The sequence below is a fragment of the Giraffa tippelskirchi genome, chromosome 5, assembly GCF_054371585.1.
Source record: "Giraffa tippelskirchi isolate mGirTip1 chromosome 5, T2T-mGirTip1v1.2.pri, whole genome shotgun sequence".
Classification (NCBI taxonomy): Eukaryota; Metazoa; Chordata; class Mammalia; order Artiodactyla; family Giraffidae; genus Giraffa; species Giraffa tippelskirchi.
The window spans coordinates 135,407,590-135,430,683 of record NC_137279.1 but is presented as its reverse complement, the minus strand read 5'-3'; the positions used below and the strand labels follow the sequence as shown (position 1 = coordinate 135,430,683).

At 38.8% G+C, this 23,094-nt stretch overlaps 1 protein-coding gene across 17 annotated transcripts in view; it reads right to left on the bottom strand.

Moving 5' to 3' along the window:
• DDAH1 (dimethylarginine dimethylaminohydrolase 1) overlaps positions 1-23,094 on the bottom strand; it is a 263,209-nt gene that overhangs the window by 152,678 nt on the left and 87,437 nt on the right. The window lies entirely within an intron of this gene.

Sequence of the window (23,094 nt, the reverse complement as noted above, 5' to 3'; positions counted from 1 at the left end):
AACGGCAACGCAGGCCAGTATTCTTGCCTGGGAAATCCCATGGACAGAGGACCTGGTGGGCCACAGTCCATGGGGTTGCAGAGTCGGACACAACTTAGCAACTAAGCATGCAAACATGCAGTGTAGGTTTCAAGGAGAGATCTATCTAAGGATCCTGGAACAGCTGTCTCAGTTAAGCATAGAGGAGATGTGATCTGCCTTCTCTCCTCTGTCTCTCAAAGATGACTTGAATTTACCCAGATGACACGGCATTTCTCAGCTCTGAAAGTGACTGGTTTTAAGTGAACGACAGCTCCGACCCTGATGCTGGAAAGTGGGACCAAAAGTAATATAACAAACCTTTGAGACCTACTGGGTTCTACTTCTGAGGCAAGACTCTCAGGGGACCCATGCTGCCCTGTTGGCACCAAATTAGTGTCCAAAAATTACTTGATGGTGTCCTCAGCAGGGGATTCCCTCCAGTGCTACCGGTGAAAGTTACCTCATGTGCTAAGCTTGCCCAGGCTAAAACATGGGACTTTGTTCCCCTCTTTACTTAACATTGCGGTTTCATCTATCTCCATTGGTCCCCACCTAGCAAGCTTAATTCATGTCCATGCCTTGTTAAAGCCTGAATACTTTGCCACCAATTGCCCTGAGCCTAATCACAAACAAAGTCCCATGTATCCACTCTGGGCCCATGTCAACCCAGTGGCCAATTAAAACCTGAAAGATTTTTCCTATAAATTGACATTAGCCACACGTTCCATACTGAAATTGGGCCTCTGTTTTTTTTAAATCTAATTTTGCAGTTACCCCTAGTAAATGTTATCTGCTTCATTCCAACTTGCCTCATTTTGATTCCGTCATCCTGTGCATTATTTATTACCTCTAGTTTTGTGTCATCTGAAATTTGATAAGCATGCCTTCTGTCTCTTCTAAGCAGTTGTCAAAAAGTGTTAGAATGTGTATGTTGGTGAAAAGAATAATAAAGACAAACTCCAGTAAATTACATTTACATGCCTTCCTGCTTGAGTGATGAAGGACTATTTTTTGGGAACATGGACTTTATTGAGTCTAATACATATATAAATTCATTTTCCTCAAAGATGTTTATTGAGAATTCTCAAGGCATACCACCCTGTTATGTACTTCAGAGACATACAGGCAGCTTTAAAACATGATCCTTGACCTTGAAGAGCTTACTGGGAAAATACAACATCCAAAATTAGAGCTATGCTAAGAGCACATGAGAGATACAATCAACAAAGTGCTATAGGAAGTTAAGGGAAAAAGAAAGCACTGTGGCTAATAGGAGTGAAAGAGATATGCTTGAAGATGAGTGGACTTGGTTTAGGCCTTGAATAATTTTTAGGATGTGAATATTTGGAAGAATAGAATAAGAATCCCAAGGAAAAGTATGTGCAAAAGCCAAATGCATGTTCAAGGAATGACAGATCAGCTCAAATCACGTATGCATTGGTTAAGATAACTCTAGCTGCTGTAACAAAATGACCCCAACACATATGGTGGAACCAAGTTGATAGTGTATCTCTTGTTCACTTAAAAGCTAACATAGATGTTCTTGATTGGTTCCTGACTTTTCTCCAAGCAACATGCAGGGGTCTGGCCTTCTTCCATTTTGTGCCTCCAACACTTTCAAATATGGCATACAAGTTCACCATGCTCACCTTCCTCCAGCTGAACGAAAATTATAACATGCAGTATCAGATGTAAGAGGCTTGATGGGCCAGGCCAGGAAGTGATATACATCACCTCTGCTTACTTTCCTCTGGCTAGAACTCAGTCATACAGCTATAGTAACCAAAGGGAAGAGCTGGGGAATAGTCTTCTATGAGCCCAGAAAGGAGAGGAAACAGGTTGGGGAAACAGCTAGCTGGTTTGTGCCCCAGAGTACAATGGAGAAAATGGAGAATAAAGGTAGAAAGGTTTAAGCTTTCATCGCTTGAGCAGTGGAGAGACATATGGTGTGGAGACTGAGTGTTGCTTCCGAAGCCAAACTTTGTGGGTGGAAGCTTGGCTCTGCTATTTTCTTATTGTATGCTCTTAGTTGTGTTATTTAAAAAACTCTTTGCCTCCTTTTCTTCCTCATTTATGAAACTGGAAACAATGAACCCATTATCATAGGATTATTAGGAAGGTTAAAATTAATAATACAAATGTCTTAGTAAAGTGCCAGAAATGGTATCTAGCACCTAGTAGGTGTTCATTAAATATTGTCCATTAACAGGTTTGGAGGAGTTTGTTATTGTTTTGGGTTTTTAAAATTGTATTGGATTATAGTTGATTTACAATGTTGTGTTAGTTTTAGGAGTATAGCAAAGTGATTCAGCTATACATATACATATATTCATCCTTTTTCGTATTCTTTTCTCATATAGGTTGTCATGGAATATTGAATAGAGTTCTCTGGGTTATACAGTAACACTGACAGGTTTTGAACAGAAGGCTTTGAACATGATTTCCTACCAATGGCCAAACCACATACTCACATCCCTTGAATTATCAGAGTCATATAGCTATCCTAATGCTTTGTAGCAGAACCCTGACCTTCCTAGATTGATAGACCAAATCTCACTCACAAGTGTAATCATAGATTCGATACACATTTTTGAATCTTTGCTACATACCAGGTATAGGAGATGTAATTGTGAATTACATTATGGAGCTTATGGTCAAGTTGCTCCTTTTTCTCTTCCACAAATTTCAAGATCTTTGTAACTAATTCCCTGTTTAAATTCTATTTGGAATACCTAGAACTGTTTGTATGCTCCTGGCTGGACACTGACTGATAGAGAGGCAATTTTTCTTTTCCACTGATAATATATCAAGATCTACATTTGAAGTCAAATTTAGATAGCAATTATTTCAGGATTAAAATAGACATTCATGCCTTACTCCTTCATTACTCTATTTTCAGCAAATATAATATTTGCTTTCATTGGGGAATGGGTGTTTGAGGGTAGGGGTTGGAATCCTTAAAGAGAATGAAGGTGTTGGTGTCCTCATCCATCCCAAATACTGGAAATACTAGATCAAGTAAATACCATAAATCTGCATTCTGACACTAAGTCCTGAGTGTTTCCAGATAAGAATCATTAAGTTTGACACAAAGAGTTTTACTGGGGAGGAAACTGACTGCTGCCGATTTCCTTTGACGTACAGTCAGTAAGTTATGTTTGGTCGAACGGCCAGGCAGCATTTTATAGACAAGGAGATGGTTCCAGGGTTCTGGTTCCTAAAGTCAAGATTTATAGGCCCTAATCTTGGCTTCTTCAACTTTCATCTGGGAATTAATTCTTTAAACAAATATTTACCAAACACCTACAATGTGTATGGAAGAGAAATAAAAGAAGTGATAAGGCATAATAAATCTGATTTTTGACTCCTGCCCCTCCTGCACCTTAGTTGTGTAATCTTGGTGTGCCCAAGAACCAGGCTTCACTATTTTCTGTCTTGCTCTAAACCAAGGGGACTGCCCTTCCTGGACCATATCATCTGGTATCCCATTATTGTTAGCTTCTGTCTGGTGGTCCCTCATTTTGGTGATTCTAGCTCCTGGCTGGTTCTTATAACCTCATGTAACTACTTACATGAAAGTAGTAAACAGCACATTTTAAAGTTTTTTTTTTAAGTACACAACATTATGAATATTAAAGAAAAAAAGGATGCGAAGAAAAGGCAATTCAGCATTTTCAGAAAGAGCATTTGGCAATATTCAATGCATGAGGCTGTGCTTGGGGCTATATATCCTCTCTAACTTCTCAAAGTATTTTTGGAAATGTGAATGTTGATCAGTGTAGTTGCAGAAGGGATCAAGGGACCAACACAGCCATGATATAATGTTTGATGTAAGAATATTGATGAAAGCAGCAAAGGGAGAATTCCTAACTTCTATGCTCTGGAAAGAAGTAGCCAATTGACTCCAACTCAGCTTGAATCATTTTGTGATATTCTTTGAATTTTCAATATCTAAGGGTGGTAAATGGCTTCCTGTTTTTGCTAGCCTCTGGGTGCCTCAACATTCCTTATTCATTCTCTTTTACTCTGCCTATACCTCTAAAGACATTTCCTTTTTAAAAGAAATCCTACTGAACATTCTCTTCAAAAATTGTCAGCTGAGCATGCTGTTTGTTTTTGACCAGGGACCTCATTTGGGTGAGTCACTTGAGTTTATGTGTAAAGTGGCTGTGCTGAAGCTGAAATATGACAGCATGTACAAAAGGGTCTTAGCATTGTACCTGGCAATGATAACCACTAGTATTAGTAGCTATTGCACTTTTGTGCCAGACACAATAATGAATACCAAAGTTTCCATCTACCTCTGTGTAAAATCCCCATTTCTACCACTCAACATATCCAAGTTCTCCAAACGAGTTAATACAGTGCCTATCTCAGTAACAGGGCACACTGCAAGCACTAAGTGCTCTTGGCTCTTCAAAGCTCATCCCCTTCCACACAAGCAACATTTCCCTTTTCTGAACTTCCATAACTCTATGTTCTTCTTTTTATGCTGTTTATTACTTTCTATTAGCAGTGTAATAACAGAATCATCTACTTCATTATAACCATATCAAGGGCTAAGGAGATCAGCAAAATATCCTGAAATGTGCAAAGTACTACATAAATGTACTGAGTGTTAATAACAAGTTTCTCATGTGTTATGGCAATGGCACCCCACTCCAGTACTCTTGCCTGGAAAATCCCATGGATGGAGGAGCCTGGTAGGCTGCAGTCCATGGGATCGCTAAGAGTCGGACACGACTCAGCGACTTCACTTTCACTTTTCCCTTTCATGCACTGGAGAAGGCAATGGCAACCCACTCCAGTATTCTTGCCTGGAGAATCCCAGGGATGGCGGAGCCTGGTGGGCTGCCATCTATGGGGTCGCACAGAGTCTGACACGACTGAAGCGACTTAGCAGCATGTGTTATGATGATATGTAGAGATTAGTGTGACCCTGCTACTTAATAATTTTTTCAGTTTATCAGAGTTTTTTGCAATATTATCTTTCCAGAAATATTTTTCATAATTATTCCATACTTAGATTTGTGGGGAAGAAATAAATAGATTTGGGGTTTCTCTGGTGGCTCAGACCACAAAGAATCTGCCTGCAAAGCAGGAGACCCAGGTTTGATCCCTGGGTGGGGAAGATCCCCTAGAGCGGGGAATGGCAACCTACTCCATTATTTTTGCCTGGAGAATGCCATAGACAGAGAAACACGGTAGGCTACAGTCTATGGGGTCGCAAAGAGTCAGACATGACTGAATGACTAACACTTTCACTTCAATTCTAAGTACATGTTTGTGGAAAAGAAATAGATTAGGCTCTGATAAGTGAAGTGAAGTCACTCAGTCGTGTCTGACTCTTTGTGACCCCATGGACTGTAGCCCACCAGGCTCCTCCATCCATGGAATTTTCTAGGCAAGAGTACTGGAGTGGGTTGCCATTTCCTTTCTTTATGAAATCAAATTGCCTCATTTCCTTATGAAGAGCAATGTCCTGTGTGCTCTCTCCATATCAACCTACAATTGTTTGAATGTAGGATTAGATCACATATGTCCTAGGAATTCTCCTTCAAGTTTTCCTCTTTTGCATCAGTGATAATACTCTCTGCTAGCTTCTTTTCTCTAGAGCTCTGTTTTTCTATCTCTGTTTCTATCTATGCTTCTGTTTCATTGCTTTTAAATGTTGACTATGTCTCTATTTCAGTCTCCTTTCCTCTTCTTCCAGCTTTAAATGCTCCCTCCTCTGGGTAGACAAATCTAGGCCCAGGACTTCAAACGTCACTTCAATTTCATCAGTGCCCAAACTGTAATTGCTGGTTCCATACTCTCTCCTGAGCTTAAGAGCTGCCTGGAAGTCATCCCTGTTTTTCAATTCAGTTTAGTACAGTTGCTCAATCGTGTCTGACTCTTTGTGACTTCATGGACTGCAACATGCCAGGCCTCCCTGTTCATCACCAACTCCCGGAGTTTACTCAAACTCATGTCCATTGAGTCGGTGATGCCATTCAACCATCTCATCCTTTTTCATCCCCTTCTCCTCCCACATTGAATCTTTCCCAGCATCAGGGTCTTTTCTAATGAGTCAGTTCTTTGCATCAGATGGCCAAAGTGTTGGAGTTTCAACTTCAGCATCAGTCCTTACAATGAATATTCAGGACTGATTTCCTTTAGGATGGATTGGTTGAATCTCCTTATTGTCCAAGGGATCTCAAAAATCTTCTCCAACACCACAGTTCAAAAGCATCACTTCTATGGTGCTCAGCTTTCTTTAGAGTCCAACTCTCACATCCATACATGACTACTGGAAAAACCATAGCTTTGACTAGATGGACATTTGTTGGCAAAGTAATGTCTCTGCTTTTTAATATGCTGTCTTGGTCATAACTTCTCTGAAAGGAGCAAGCGTCTTTTAATTTCACGGCTGCAGTCACCAACTGCAGAGATTTTGGAGCCGCCAAGATAAAGTCTCGCACTGTTTCCATTGTTTCCCATCTATATGCCATGAAGTGATGGGACCAGATCTTGGGTTTCTATGATCTTAGGTTTCTGAATGTTAAGTTTTAAGCCAACTTTTTCACTCTCCTCTTTCACTTTTATCAAGAGGCTCTTTAGTTCTTCTCCATTTTCTGCTATAAGGGTGGTGTCATCTGCATATCTGAGGTTATTGATATTTCTCCTGGCAATCTTGATTCCAGCTTGTGCTTCATCCAGCCCTGCATTTCTCATGATGTACTCTGCATATAAGTTAAATAAGCAGGGTGACAATATACAGCTTTGACATACTCCTTCCTGATTTGGAACCAGTCTGTTGTTCCATGTCTAGTTCTAACTGTTGCTTCTTGACCTGTATACAGATTTCTCAGGAGGCAGGTCAGGTGGTCTGGTATTCCCATCTCTTGAAGAATTATCCACAGTTTATTGTGATCCACACAGTCAAAGGCTTTGGCATAGTCAATAAAGCAGAAATAGATGTTTTTCTGGAACCCTCTTGCTTTTTTGATGATCCAACAGATGATGGCAATTTGATCTTTCCTCTGCCTTTTCTAAATCAGCCTTCAACATCTGGAAGTTCACGGTTCACATACTATTGAAACCTGGCTTGGAGAATCTTGAGCATTACTTTGCTAGCATGTGAGATGAGTGCAATTGTGCGGTAGTTTGAGCATTCTTTGGCATTGCCTTTCTTTGGGATTGGAATGAAAACTGACCTTTTCCTGTCCTGTGGCCACTGTTGAGTTTTCCAAATTTTCTGGCATATTGAGTGCAGCACTTTCACAGCATCATCTTTCAGGATTTGAAATAGCTCAACTGGAATTCCATCACCTCCACTAGCTTTGTTCGTAGTGATGCTTCTAAGGCCCACTTGACTTCACATTCCAGAATGTCTGGCTCTAGGTGAGTGATCACACCATCATGATTATCTGGGTCGTGAAGATCTTTTTTGTACAGTTCTGTGTATTCTTGCCACCTCTTCTTAATATCTTCTGCTTCTGTCAGGTCCATACCATTTTTGTCCTTTATTGTGCCCACCTTTGCATGAAATGTTCCCTTGGTATCTCTAATTTTCTTGAAGAGATCTCTAGTCTTTCCCATTCTGTTGTTTTCCTCTGTTTCTTTGCATTGATCGCTGAGGAAGGCTTTCTTATCTTTCCTTGCTATTCTTTGGAACTCTGCATTCAGATGGGAATATCTTTCCTTTTCTCCTTTGCCTTTCACTTCTCTTCTTTTCTTAACTATTTGTAAAGGCCTCGTCAGACAACCATTTTGCCTTTTTGCATTTCTTTTTCTTAGGGATAGCCTTCATCCCTGTCTCCTGTACAATATCATGAACCTCCGTCCATAGTTCATCGGGCACTCTGTCTATCAGATCTAGTCCCTTAAATCTATTTCTCACTTCCACTGTATAATGTTAAGGAATTTGATTTAGGTCATACCTGAATGGTCTAGTGGTTTTCCCTACTTTCTTCAATTTAAGTTTGAATTTGGCAATAAGGAGTTCATGATCTGAGCCACCGTCAGCTCCTGGTCTTGTTTTTGCTGACTCTATAGAGCTTCTTCATCTTTGGATGCAAAGAATATAATCAATCTGATTTCGGTGTTGACCATCTGGTGATGTCCACGTGTAGAGTCTTCTCTAGTGTTGTTGGAAGACAGTGTTTGCTATGACCAGTGGGTTCTCTTGGCAAAACTCTACTACACTTTGTCCTGCTTCATTCTGTACTCCAAGGCCAAATTTGCCTGTTACGCCAGGTATTTCTTGACTTCCTACTTTTGCATTCTAGTCCCCTATAATGAAAAGGACATCTTTTTTGGGTGTTAGTTCTAAAAGGTCTTGTAGGTCTTCATAGAACTGTTCAACTTCAGCTTCTTCAGCATTACTGGTCAGGACATAGACTTGGATTACCATGATATTGAATGGTTTGCCTTGGAAATGAACAGAGATCATTCTGTCATTTTTGGGATTGCATCCAAGTACTGCATTTCAGACTCTTTTGTTGACTCTGATGGCTACTCCATTTCTTCTAAGGAATTCTTGCCCACAGTAGTAGATATAATGATCATCTGAGTTAAATTCACCCATTCCAATCCATTTTAGTTCGCTGATTCCTAAAATGTCACTCTTGCCATCTCCTGTTTGACTACTTCCAATTTTCCTTGATTCATGGACCTAACATTCCAGGTTTCTATGCAGTATTGTTCTTTACAGCATCAGACTTTACTTCCATCACCAGTCACATCCACAACTGGGTGTTGTTTTTGCTTTGGCTCGTCTCTTCATTCTTTCTGTAGTTATTTCTCCACTGATCTCCAGTATCATATTTTTAGTCCCACCTTTTTTAAGTCCCACCTTAACTCCAATGTCAACATGCCCAGAACCGAGTTTATTGTGTTCTGTCCAGACTGCTCCTTTTCCTCTTCCATTTTCTTTTCCATCCCCACAAATTGTTGCTCAAGCCAGTAATCTGAAGTTCACTGTACATGTACTGTTGAAGCCTGGCTTGGAGAACTTTGAGCATTATTTTGCTAGCATGTGAGATGAGTGCAATTGTACAGTAGTTTTAGCATTTTTTGGCATTGACTTTCTTTGGGATTGGGATGAAAACTGACCTTTTCCAGGTCTGAAGCTTATCCTTAGCTTTACTTTCTTCTTTGTCTCCAAGTAGAATCAATCAAGTCTGAGAGATCAGTCTCCTTAAAATGGCTCAAATCCATCTATGTCTCTCTATTCACTCTGCCACCGAGTCCAGAATATAATCAATGGTCTCTTGGATTCTCGCACAGCCCTCCTATCCAGAGTGGTCTTTCTAAACTACAAATCTGACCATGCCACTCTCTTGCCTAAATTCTCCAGTGGCTCCCCAGTACCCTCAGAATGAAGTCCAAATGCCTTACCGTGGGCCACAAGACACCTTCCACATTCTCATTCTGGTCACTTTCCAATTTTTCTCTTACATGAGCCTCTGGACATCATATTGTATCTCCTGGAATGTGCTTGACCCCATTCCTGCTTGAGCAACTCTTAATCCTTCTTTAAGACTCAGCGAAGGCATTACCTTCCAAGAAGTCTTCTCCCCCTCCCCTGTCCCAGTCCAGATGTGACACACCTGTATTCTTGCTTTCACTCCCGTTATGCAATGCCATGTTACTTACCAGTCTAAGGAGCTCGTGGCAGATACACACATGTTTTTTATTGCTGAATCTCCGATTCAGTGGCTTAATTAAAGCAATCAATGGCATTCACTTCTCCCTACTTGCATCAGTTCACCTTTATAATAATGGGTTTCTGTTCTTACAAAATAAGATTATACCAGGACCCCTTTCAGTTCCAAGAGTTTCTGATTCTATTGCTCTAATGCCTGTTAATTGTTGCAGGGTAGTAGAGAGTTCGTGGTCTGGGTTTCAACCCTGGCTCTGTCACAGCTGTGTGATCTTGCAGAATTTGCTTAACCGTTCTGAGCCTCAGAGCCTCATATGTAAAACAGGAATAGTAATACCAATCCAGGATTGGTATGAAAAGGATTAAATAAAATTAACTTGAACGACATGTGAAAAATGTTCTCCTCATTCTTTCCCCTGGTTAAGACAGTCAGTATGCAAATAACCCTTTTAAAAAATCCTGGCTCCACCCCTGTGTGTGTGTGTGTTAGTCCCTCAGTCATGTCCGACTCTTTGTTATTCCATGGACTATGGCCCCACCAGGCTCCTCTGTCCATGGAATTCTCCAGGCAAGAATACTGGAATGGGTTGCCGTTTCCTTCTCCGGCTCCACCCCTTATTCCTGTACAATTCTGTTCAATCATTTTATATACAGAGCTTTGATTTTTTTCTTTTGTAAATTGAAAATGACACTGACCTTATGGTGTTGTAGAGGTTAATGAGATGATCCATGTAAAGCTTTGTAGCATATAGATAGAATAAGCATTCAACAAATGTTATTGGCTTTTCTGATGACGATGATAAAAAAAAACAATAAGGAAGAGGAGAAGAAGAAATATGCAAAGCCTGACAACAACTGTCTTTCACTGGAAGTTACTCCTTTTTCTCCTTCCCATTCGATTCATGGTTAGGTAAATCTTTGTTTTCTCATTCTAAGGTCAAATTCCATTACAACAATGTTGTTACCCAGCTTCCCCTGATGAATGGGAATCTTCTGGTATTGAATATTAGTGAAAATTTAATACATTTTAAATAGTTTAGGTCATTTATATTCCATTTGCTTGATAATGTGCAGCTACAACTCTTAGAAATATAGGCCATGTAAAAAAACAGTGTCAAATTGTTTCCTATACATTATGACTTGCATAAATGGAGAGTTTACAAGCCTCTAATGGTTTTATGGGGAGAAGGCAATGGCACCCCACTCCAGTACTCTTGCCTGGAAAATCCCATGGATGGAGGAGCCTGGTGGGTTGCAGTCCATGGGGTCGCTAAGAGTCGGACACGACTGAGTGACTTCACTTTCATGCATTGGAGAAGGAAATGGCAACCCACTCCAGTGTTCTTGCCTGGAGAATCCCAGGGACGGGGGAGCCTGGTGGGCTGCCATCTATGGGGTCGCACAGAGTCGGACACAACTGAAGCGACTTAGCAGCAGCAGCAGTAGTGGTTTTACGGAGAGAGCCTCACCATCCCTGTTGTCTGAATTTTTACTTCTGAGGTGGTTGCTACATATTTCCTTATTTCACCCTTCACCTATTTTCTCCTCTGAATCCTCTTTTCTCTGCTTTGCATGTCATGAATTTACTTTTCTCACTCTTCATTCCAGTTATCTAGTGCTGCATAACAAACCACCCCCAAACTTAGTGACTGGAAACAGTCTTTTTATTTTACCAATGATTTTTAGATCAGGAATTTGGGAAGGGCTTCTGCAGGTGGTTCATCTTTGATCCTTGTGGATTTCGTTGGGGTAGCCAAAGCTGGAGGGTCCAAGATGGCTCCCTCACTCACATCTCTGCTGCCCCCATGTTCCTTGGCTTCTCTCTCTCTGTGGGATGAATTTCTTCCTCCAGGACCTCTCCATGTGGCTTGGGTTACTCACAGCATGGTGGTCTCAATGTGGTCTCACTTCTTAATTAGCTGTTGATTTCCTAGAGGTGGTAAGTGGAGGCTGCTAGGCCATTTAAAGGCTACACACAGGACTAGTATAGCATCATGTCTGCCATCCTATGTTGGTCAAAGCAGTTACAGACCTATCCAGATTCAGAAAGGAAATAGGCACCACTTCTCAATGGAAGGGAATGCCCATCATAAATCAGCCACATTCTTATTCTCCAGTTCTGTTATTATTCTAGTATAGTATTTATATAACTTTTTCAGAGAATTTGCCTTCCATTTCATGAAGTTTCTAACTTTCCCTGAATTACAATCAGGGTCCATATTACAGATTTATTTACACAGCTAGCTCTATTTACTGACTAGTGCTAGGCACTAGTACTGTCTTATAGGGAAGATGGCTATTTATCAAACACCACATAATTAAATACAAACTAAGTGCTATAAAGGAAAAGGACTGGACACCTGGGGCATGTATAGTATCAGAAGTCTCATCTGTCTAGGGTATCAAGGGAGGTTTCCTGAGGTGGTGACTTTTGAGCTGAGACTTTGAAGTCTGGGTAGGTATTAATTAGGATTGGCGAGAAAATTTCAAACTAAGGGAACACATGAGCAAAGACAAAGAGTGAGAAGAAGCTCATCAATGAATTTGGTAAAGTTGCAGGACACAAAATTAATACACAGAAATCTCTTGTGATCCTATACATGAATAATGAAAGATCAGAAAGAGAGATTAAGGAAACAATCCCATTCATCATCACATCAAAACAAAACAAAACAAAACACCTAGGAATAAACCTACCTAAGGAGACAAAAAAACCTGTACTCAGAAAACTGTAAGATGAATTTGGAATTGACATATGTATACTGTTGATACTATATATAAAATAAATAACTAATAAGAACTTACTATATAGCCCAGAAAACTCTACTCAGTGCTCTGTGGTGACATAAATGGGAAGGAAATCCAAAAAAGAAGGGATATATGTATACACATAGCTGATTCACTTTGCTGTACGGTAGAAGCAAACACAACATTGGAGAGCAATTGTACTCCAAAAAAAACAAAATAAAATGGGCTATGAAAAAATTCCCATCTCACAAGAGTTGTTAGAATATTAAGTAAACAAATAGGCATGAATAGTTTTTTTTCTAAATTATCAGAGTGTGTTTCTATTGCTAGTTATTGTTTTGTATGTTAAAATCATTCTGAATAATAGTGAGAAAAAAGACTAACTCGTGCAAAGATTATCCAATTCTTTAGAAATAATATATGATTCATACTACTATCTCCATTAGTCTTATTATATAAAAATAATTCTATATATGTACACATACAACTCTTATGTGAAAGCTAGAAGAAAATAGTAATTTGTGTTCACACAGGCCACATATGTATCTACTTACTAAATTTTCCAGAGAATCTATTTAAACATCCCAGCAAATCAGTATATGTATCAGTATAAAATGATGTACAGATTATCTATAAGTTACTAGTCTAGCATATTTTGTTTTTGGACCCCAGTACATGGGCTTCAATTTTTTGTTCAGTTCTTAAGGTTTTTTTAGTGTATTTTTTATATTTGGAAAAATTATTTAACTATACCATCTGCCAATTCAAAAGTGGGGAAAAATGAGAAAAGTCTTTAAAGAAAGACCTTTTCAAAAATATAGGAAGAAGTAAAAAGCAAAAAGTCTGCCTCAGAAAACAGTTTTTCTTGTGGGAATGCTGTGATAATTATATCATCTTAGGAGGAAAGGGGACAAGAATACTACATAGAAAAATCAGAATTGTACTTTTATGGAAAGCTCATGTGTTTCCACAGAATAAGACCATAACATGAAACTTGAAAAAGAAAGGAAAAAGATTTCAACTCTAATTTGCCTTTTGCCAAGAACTTTCTGACATTATAATTAACTTTAGGAATTATCTTTTCAGTTAAACTTTTCCTTTTGTGACCTTGTTAAAGTTTCTTGAGCTTTACAATATTGTCTGCCTCACTGCAATATCATTCTGATTCTTGTTGGAAATGGTCGTGACTGGTAAGGTGCAGATCGGGAGAAGAGGTTGGACACTGTCAGGAAAGACTGATGAATGTCAACTGAGGAAGAATGAACGGTTAACATTTGGGGAATAGTCCTTAAGACTTGATATCATATCAGTCTACAATATCACATTCTATATAAGTTTATGTTACTTTATACTATTTATTCTAAGGAATAAATAAAAGAGTGAGAAAAAAAGACTAACTCATGCAAAGATTATCTAACTCTTTAGAAATAATATATGATTCATACTACTATCTCCAGGGTGAAAATAATTCACCCTTTAAAAGGAATTCTATTTTCATTGCCCTTTGAAAGTTTAAACATAATTTTTATTTTACTTTAATTTGTTTTGCTTTTAAAAGACTCATGGTTTGTTATAGCCCAAGAGGTAGTAACTGAAAAAGCTAGAAGAGATTACTTTTCCTCTCTTGTTTTTCTTTCATAAAAAAAGAAGAAAATTAAATGCTTAATTAAATCAAATGAATTAACTGAACACTGATCAGTGTTTGCATCACTAATTACTTATTGAATATCACAACAGTGTTCAAACAGTCTGAACATGGAATAGGTCTGGCCATGAACCAAAATATGCAGTTTTAGTTGTACATGATATGGGAATAGGCATTCTGGAGGTGGAGCCCACATGGGTATCATCAAAACAGCAGAGTGTTAAATATTGCTAGTTCAGTTTGCTAGGCTTTGTTTTCATCCCTTTAGGGTGAAAATGGTGCTTCCAGCTCCCATCTGCTTGGCCCTGCTTGGGAGAGAGTCCTGTGGGCTGCCCTAATCACATTTCCTGGAAGAGTTCATAAAAATCTGATTTGGAAATTTCCAGAAATGACTATGTCCATCTTAACACATACTGGAATCTAAGAAGATAATATGTACTTGTCACATTGTTCTAAAGCAGACATTCAATTACATTCAAAGAGCACCTGTCTGCTCTCACAGGGATGACGATGAACAATTAACAGAGAAAACAGACTACATAACAAACTTCAAAATCTCTAATCAACACAGAAGTTCCTCAATGCTCCCCCTCGCCACCGCTCACACAGTCAGCTGCCCCTCTTCCTTTGCAGCATCTCCCAGCCCAGGTTTAAACTGCTCCTTCTACAACCCAGATGTATTCACAATGGAGCTCATTCTTTCAGATTCTCCCTAAGCATCTAATTAAACCTAATAAACCTATTTGTGCTACGATTTTAGTAGATGAAAATAACTTTAATCAATTCAATACCTTTCACTGAGTGACTGTGCTAAGCACTGTGCTTAACAATATGCTTTAGAAACAGTTTCTCTATTCATTTAAAAAATCAGGAAAAATTAGGAAGCCCTGCAATAAGGGAGCAGTTAAATAAATCATGTTACATCCATACCTGTGGGGTATTCTGTAGCCACTCAAAAGAACGCTTTCGATGGGTGTCAACCAAACTTACTGTGGTAATCATTTGACAATATGTACACTTTAAACCTATAAGCTGTAGTATGTCAATTATATCAATAAAATTTAAAAAAGGAAAACAATGCTTTGATATGACCTCAGTTTTAGTTTTTAAATGTGCATAGAAGGGACTTCCCTTGTGGTCCGGTAGTTGGGAGTCCACCAGTCAAGGCAGGGACGTGGGTTCAGTCCCTGGTCAGGGAACTAAGATCCCACATGCCACAGGGCAACAAAGCCTGTGCACCTCAACTAGAGAGAAGCCCACACGCCACAAGAAAGATCCTATATGGCACAACTAAGACCCAACCCAGCCAAAAATTGATATTTTTTAAAAGATATGCATAGGAAAGACAATAAAATATAATAGTAACTTTGCCTCTCTTTAAGAAGAAGGAGTATATATGATTTTTATTTTCTTCAAACTTCTACATGCTTTCCAATTTTCTTCAAGAAGCATATAACGTGTTATAATCAGAAAATAAACAATAAACAGTTTAACCAGAAGACAATAAATTATTCTCTGCAACAGTTGTCAGTTTAGTCCAGATGATACTAGATCAAAAACTATTATATATGTTATGGGCTTCCCTGGTGGCTCAGCTGGTAAAGAATCCGCCTGCAATATGGGAGACCTGGGTTCGATCCCTAGTTTGGGAAGATCGCCTGGAGAAGGGAACGGCTACCCACTCCAGCATTCTTGCCTGGAGAATTCCATGGACTGTATAGTCCATGGAGTCTCAAAGAGTCAGACACGACTGAGTGACTTTCACTTTCACTTGCATATATGTTATGGTAAGTGTTATAATTTTGTATAAGGTGTTATGAGAACATCTAACCACCCATATACGTGACAGAATATTTAATATGAAAACTGCCCCCATTGATTTTATAAATGCATTTACGACTGTAAGGAAAATGTATAGTTCACAATGCCTTATCAGAAATATTTGGTGCCAGATATGTTTCAGAACTTAGACATTTTTGGACTGTAGAAGTCATGTGGTAAGTATATGTTTTTGCAAAGAACCTCTGATGGGCCTGGGGCAGCACCTTATGATCCAACATATTAATATTTCCATTTACTTAGATGGGACCACTAGAATAAGGACTACATTGTTTCTCATCAGTTTAGATCACCAAATTTGTTACTGAAAAGTCTTGCTTTCCAGCCCCCTTTGGATTTCTGAATTGCAGATAAAGGACTGTGGACCTGGATGAGAAAGGTGGGGACTCAGGACAACAGCCTGTACAAGGTGTCATCATTATCTCTTTCTCAGCTCCTAGCTCATCAAGTCTAACATGTATTCTGATCATAGGAGCCATAAACCTGATTTCTATTCACGTTAGAGCATGTGATAGTATTTGATCTTAGATATAAACCCCAGGAGTGAAAATATTCTAATTCTGTGCCTTGAAGACACATGTGCTTAAAGGGCCTTGGTTGTTTTAAAGGAGAAAAAAAATGTTATCATAAACACACCTTATAAACATTTAAAAGCATTAAGAAATATGTAGGTCTTCTAAGTAGAAGTAATATTAGTAGAGCTGGCAAAAAATGCATTTCTGAGTACTTTTTAAAGGTTGTCTCCAAGCCTAACATTTCCCAATCACTGTTGGGCAAATTCAGGCAGCTAAGTGACCAAAAGGCTATGGTTTCATCCCTTAAGTCTAAAACTGCTGAGTTATTAGACAGTTTCGAAGAAACTTCCTTATTATACAGACATACATAAGACATATATAAGACACATGTTTAATATATAGATAGACATAATGGGGGAGTTTATTCAATCTCTATGGTATAACGTGTGCAATGTCTGAGCTAATATTGCATGCAACTAAGGACAAGTAGCAATTTCCATGAAGTGACAGGTAAGCGGTTTTAGGGGGAAAAAGTGCCAAGGATGATTCATTTGAAATCAACCTTGACAGTTTTCCTGCTGACGAGGCTGACAGAAGGGAGGGCTAGAACCGAAGTTAAATCCTTCAATTCTAGGAAACTGCTCTGTCTTTAGGGCTTGCTCCCCCAAGCTCTGCTAGTCTAGCAAGACAAACCATTTAATTTTCTCCTGTGGATACAAAATCTTCCACAGTCAGACTAACCATACAGAACTTTTGACAGAAAGAGGAATTTTTCCTTAGTTCTACAAACCATGCAGTCAAATGAATGCTGATTTATTAATGCAAGTTGACCATCAAGCACTAAATTCCACAATAATCCCTCAAAATTATGATTTACATCATTACTACTTTCTCTTTGACTAACTTTACTACTAGAACTACCAGTATGTATAAAATTGATTGATTTGACCTCCTATATGCCTTTTCAGACTCTGGCTGGAGACATAAGAGCAGAAACATATCCCAAGGGCAAAAGCAGGTAAGCAACTTAAGAGACATATGTATTTTATGAGTCATTGGAAGTTGGCAATTTTGAACATTTTCATCACTGCTTTCACATAATACTAAACTCTTCTGAGCAACTGATATAGGCTGCTGTGTGCTATGAATAGCACAACCAGAGTTTCAATGAGCATTTTTTTTTTCATATTAAATTCACACTTAACAGCCCACTATGGTCCTGGGTGTTCATTGAAAGGTCTGATGTTGAAGCTGAAACTCCAATACTTTGGCCACCTCATGTGAAGAGCTGACTCATTGGAAAAGACCCTGATGCTGGGTAGGATTGAGGGCAGGAGGAGAAGGGGACGACAGAGGATGAGATGGTTGGATGGCATCACCGACTCAATGGACATAAGTTTGGGTGGGCTCCGGGAGTTGGTGTTGGACAGGGAGACCTGGCGTGCTGCAGCTCATGGGGTCGCAAAGAATCGGACACGACTGAGCGGCTGAACTGAACTGATAGATTTCCATCTTCATAATCATCACACTGAAAAATTATTAAATGTTTAATATCACATAATGCTAATGTAAGCACCATAAAAAAGGACTTATTGGGTCTTATTTTCTGGGACCTTACAATTTTGAACAGATGATGATGACAAACAAAGAAAAATATATAAGCTACACAAAAACAACTGCATTAAACTGAATTAAATAGGTAAAACATTATATTGAGAATGAACAAGAAATAGCCTAGGGAGGTTTTTAGCTGATGAGTGAAGAGGCAATTAAAGAAGCAACCCACAGGGAACTGATCCTTAAAAGGGCCTAATTATTTAATTAAGACACTCTTTCCTGGAGGGGGGAAAATCCAGAGATTTTTCAGACTTGGTAACTGCAAAATAACTAAAATTCTAGGGTGGGAGAAGTATTTCAGAACTTTTCTTTTTATCTCCAAAACTTATAATAAATGGCATTAGAACTAAGATCCAGTAAATATTGTTGAAGTTTTGCCTTCAACCACATGTCACTAAGAGCCAGCAGGCTATTGATACTGAGAAAAGTGTCAGGATTATGTTCAAAAGTATATTGAACTCAGGCTTATGACAGTGCCCCTTACTATAGAAAATGTTTTGTTTTGATATTTTTTAGGGGAATACAAGCAATGCTTTTTAATGAAAAGAAAAAAAAACCTCCAAAGAATGTATACATTATTACATGTATTATAGTGACATTATTTTACATTTTTGCAAAATAGAGGATAGTTGAATTTTCCTATCTCCTTCTGCATTCAATCTAATGCAAATCTAGTTTCTTTAAATAACAATTGTATATATTAAAGGAGTACAATATCATGTTTTGATAATACATATACGCAGTGAAATGATTACTACAATAAAGCTAATTAATGTATCCATCTCCTAACACATTTAGCACTTTTTGTGTGTTTGGTAAAGGCACCTGAAGTTGACTCTCTTAGCAAATTTCCAGTATACAATATAGTGTTACTATCTGAAGTCATCATGCTGCTGCTGCTGCTGCTGCTGCTGCTAAGTGGCTTCAGTCATGTCCAACTCTGTGCGACCCCATAGACAGCAGCCCACCAGGCTCCTCCATCCCTGGGATTCTCTAGGCAAGAACACTGGAGTGGGTTGCCATTTCCTTTTCCAATGCATGAAAGGAAAAGTGAAAGTGAAGTTGCTCAGTCGTGTCCGACTCAGCGACCCCATGGACTGCAGCCTACCAGGCTCCTCCGTCCATGGGATTATCCAGGCAAGAGTACTGGAGTGGGTCGCCATTGCCTTCTCCAAAAGTCATCCTGCTACATGTTAGGATCTCAAGATACTATAGAAAATGAATACTACCTATTAGATATGTCAATGGACACAGCATCAATAGGACAATTAAAGTCAATGAGCTCTGAGAACAAATTATTATGAGGCCATATTTATACAAGCATGTCTTAATATGGAAAAGTTTAAGCATTTATTTTTATCTACTCTGTTTAGGGTAAACTGAATTAAGAAAAGATAATGAGCCTAATTCTAAAATCTGTCTCTGGTAGATTATTGGCACAGCTAAAACTCCAAAATCAGCCTCTTTAGTTTGGAAAGTGAATTCTTTCAGCTAGAAAAAATATCAATGATTTATTTCATGCAAATTTCACATTTTAAAAGGGTATCTTTGAGAAAGACATGTGAGAAAGATATCTAACTACAAAGCAGTGGAGATTACCCTGGTGCCACTCTGGCTCTCTGGCAAGCAAATGTGGATCAGAGGTTCTAGCTGAAGTCTCACTTCCACAAAGCGATGTCTATAGATATGTAACTTACATTACCACAAAGCATAAGAAATGTGATTTTCTGGAGATAAGGATGAAAATCCACTGAGAGCTGTCATCTTGCTTTAAAATGTGAGAAATTAAATGCACTTAAACAGAGGGGATCCTCATAGAGATGCCTTAGTTTGGAGATGCAGTTTTCAAACCACACACCAAAAAAATTTACAAAATTGAACGCACTCCAAAATATCAAAAGATTCACGGAGAATGGTCCTGACAGAATTCAGCCCTTATGAATCAATCAGGGGCTCAATAACACACTTACAGTGCAGAGTTAGAAACCTCCTGTGAAGCACTTCCCCTAAGCATTGAATGGGATTTTATTAGAGAGTACTGTGATATTTTTGTCTTTAACATTTCAGCCAGGCTGTATATTTATTCATTCATTCAACCATCAAGTGCCTAATGGATATCAGCATTGAGTATGCAAAATGAATATGCTATGGCTCCTGCTGAACATCTTGAATCTAATAGGAAGGAATAATCATGTAGAAAATCTCAATGGGGTTCAATAAATATAGAATGATATCAGAAAAACACTATCTCTATTTGGGGGAGCTTCAGCATAAGTAACAAATAGAAGGTGGTCCAAGCAATGGAAATGGTGTTTACAAAGGCATAAGTGGTCCAAGCAATGGAAATGGCGTTTACAAAGGCATGGAGACAGAGAAAAAGCACTTTGGGGTCATGGCACACAACTCAAAATGAGTCTATGGGTGCAGAGAGTCAGGCGAAGGCTAGATGACCAACGAACAAGAAATCTATGATTAGACATTAAACAGAAATTAAAAGACCTGTTTGGGGTGTGTGTGTGCTAAGTTGCTTCAGTCGTGTCCGACTCTGTGCAACCCTATGGACTGTAGTCCACCAGGCTCCTCTCTGTCCATGGGATTCTCCAGGCAAGAATACTGTAGTGGGTTGCCATGCTCTCTTCCAGGGGATCTTCACATCCCAGGGATTGAACCTGGGTCTCCTGCAACTCCTGTATTGCAGGCAGATTCTTTACCACTGAACCACCAGGGAAGCCCCTCTTTGGGGTGGTATGCTATAATGTCTCTAGAACAATAATTGGCCAAAGTAAGTTGTGGGAAAATTTACATCTTTGTCCATAAAGAGATTGGGTCCTCTTCTCAGGGGTTGTATTCTTGAATCCTGGGTCCTCTTCTCAGTAGTCGTATGCTTGAATCTGGATTACCCACTGAGGGAAGTTGAAGGAGGAGGTATTACTCTCAGAGACATTCTGGCCATTACTGAGAGAACACTTGAGAACCTGTTGCCATCATCTTTCAATCAAAATGCATGCATGTGGGGCACTTCAAGCTCTACTGGCAGTAACCAATGCAGACCAAAGAAAGGGGCAGTAGCTGATAAGAGCTCTCTATATCATCATGGGGATCACTGAAGAACTGACTGAGAAAGCAATTTAATACAATTAATAGTTCAAATTCCTTCATGTTCTTCAAATTGTGCCTGCATCAAATGTCAACTTCTGCTATAATTATTCTGCTAATCAAAAATCCTCTTTCAATATGAACAGTATTTTCCTTATTTCAATATAATCTTGTTTTCCCAAATAAAATATTTTTGTTATTATTTTTAATAAGTTGCATTTATTTAATTTCTTGAAGTGGTAACACATTCACATACTTTGAGCATCAAAAGTATAAAATGATGTACACCCATGTCTCTTTTCCAGCCCTGTCTTCTATCTTCAAAATTCCTATCCCCCTAAAATAACTAACCAACATTATTAGTTTCTCATTTACTTCCTAGGATTTTTTAAATGTATATACAAGCCAACACAAGTATAAATTATTTTCCCTTCTTTTTTTTTTTACCTCAAGAGTACACTATTTTGCCACCTCTTTCTCCACACTTAAAAATAAGTCTTGGCAACTACATTAGTCAGTTCAGGCTCTCATAACAAAATCCCATACACTGGATGGCTTATACAGCAGGCATGTATTTTCTCACAGTTCTGGAGGCTGGAAATAATAGATCAGGATGCCTGTATGGTCAGGTTCTGTGGAGAACTCTTTTCCTGGCTTGCAGACAGCCGTCTTCTCACAGTGTCCTCACATGGCAAAGATAGGCAGCAAGCTCTCCAGTGTCTCTTATTATAAGAGCATAAGGGTAGCAATCCCACCATGAGGGGACCGCCTGCACAACCTCATCTAAACCTAATTACCTCCGAAAGGCCCTATAACCAAATACCATCACACTAGGTGGTCAACATATGAACTTTGGGGAGACACAAATAATTCAGTCCACATAAAGACCTTTCCATATAAGACATAAAGAGCTTTCCTATTCTTTTTTACAGCTCCACAGTATGCTGTTGGTACATCATACATCTTTAAGGTTGGAACTAGGAAAAGTGAAGCTGTCTTGAATCATTCTTAGCTAACAGGAATGGCAGAAATAAAGTTAGAGGTTGATAGGTGATGTTTCTGATGAAGGTTTCACATAGGCTGGAATAATTACGTACTGATGATTGCTGGAAAAGTATCAAAACACAAGCACTATGTTTAATACACATTCATTACTCCATCACTGGATCCTCAAAATCTCAACTTTCTAAATCAAATATGTTACAAATGTTGTTCTAATAAGATACTTATTTGAAGATGCAAATTATATTTTTTAATTTATTTTTTGATTGAAGGATAATTGGTTTACAGAATTTTGTTGTTTTCTGTCAAACCTCAACGTGAATCAGCCATAGGTATACACATATCCCCTCCCTTTTGAACCTCCCTCCCATCTTCCTCCCCATCCCACCCCTCTAAGTTGATACAGAGCCCCTGTTTGAATTTCCTGAGCCATACAGCAAATTCCTGTTGGCTATCTACTTTACATAGGGTAATGTAAGTTTCCATGTTACTCTTGCCATACATCTCACCCTCTCCTCCCCTCTCCCCGTCTCCATAAGTCTATTCTCTATGTCTGTTTCTCCACTGCTGCCCTGTAAATAAATTCTTCAGTACCGTTTTTCTAGATTCCGTATATATGCGCTAGAATATGATATTTATCTTTCTCTTTCTGACTTATTTCACTCTGTATAATAGGTTCTAAGTTCATCCACCTCATCAGGACTCAAATGCGTTCCTTTGTATGACTGAGTAATATTCCATTGTGTGTATGTACCACAACTTCTTTATCCATTCATCTGCCTATGGACATCTAGGTTGCTTCCATGTTCTAGCTATTGTAAACAGTGCTGCAATGAACAATGGGATACATGTGTCTTTTTCAATTTTGGTTTACTCAGGGTATATGCCTAGGACTGGGATTGCTGGGTCATATGGTGGTTTTATTCCTAGTTTTTAAAGGAATATCCATACTGTCTTCCACAGTG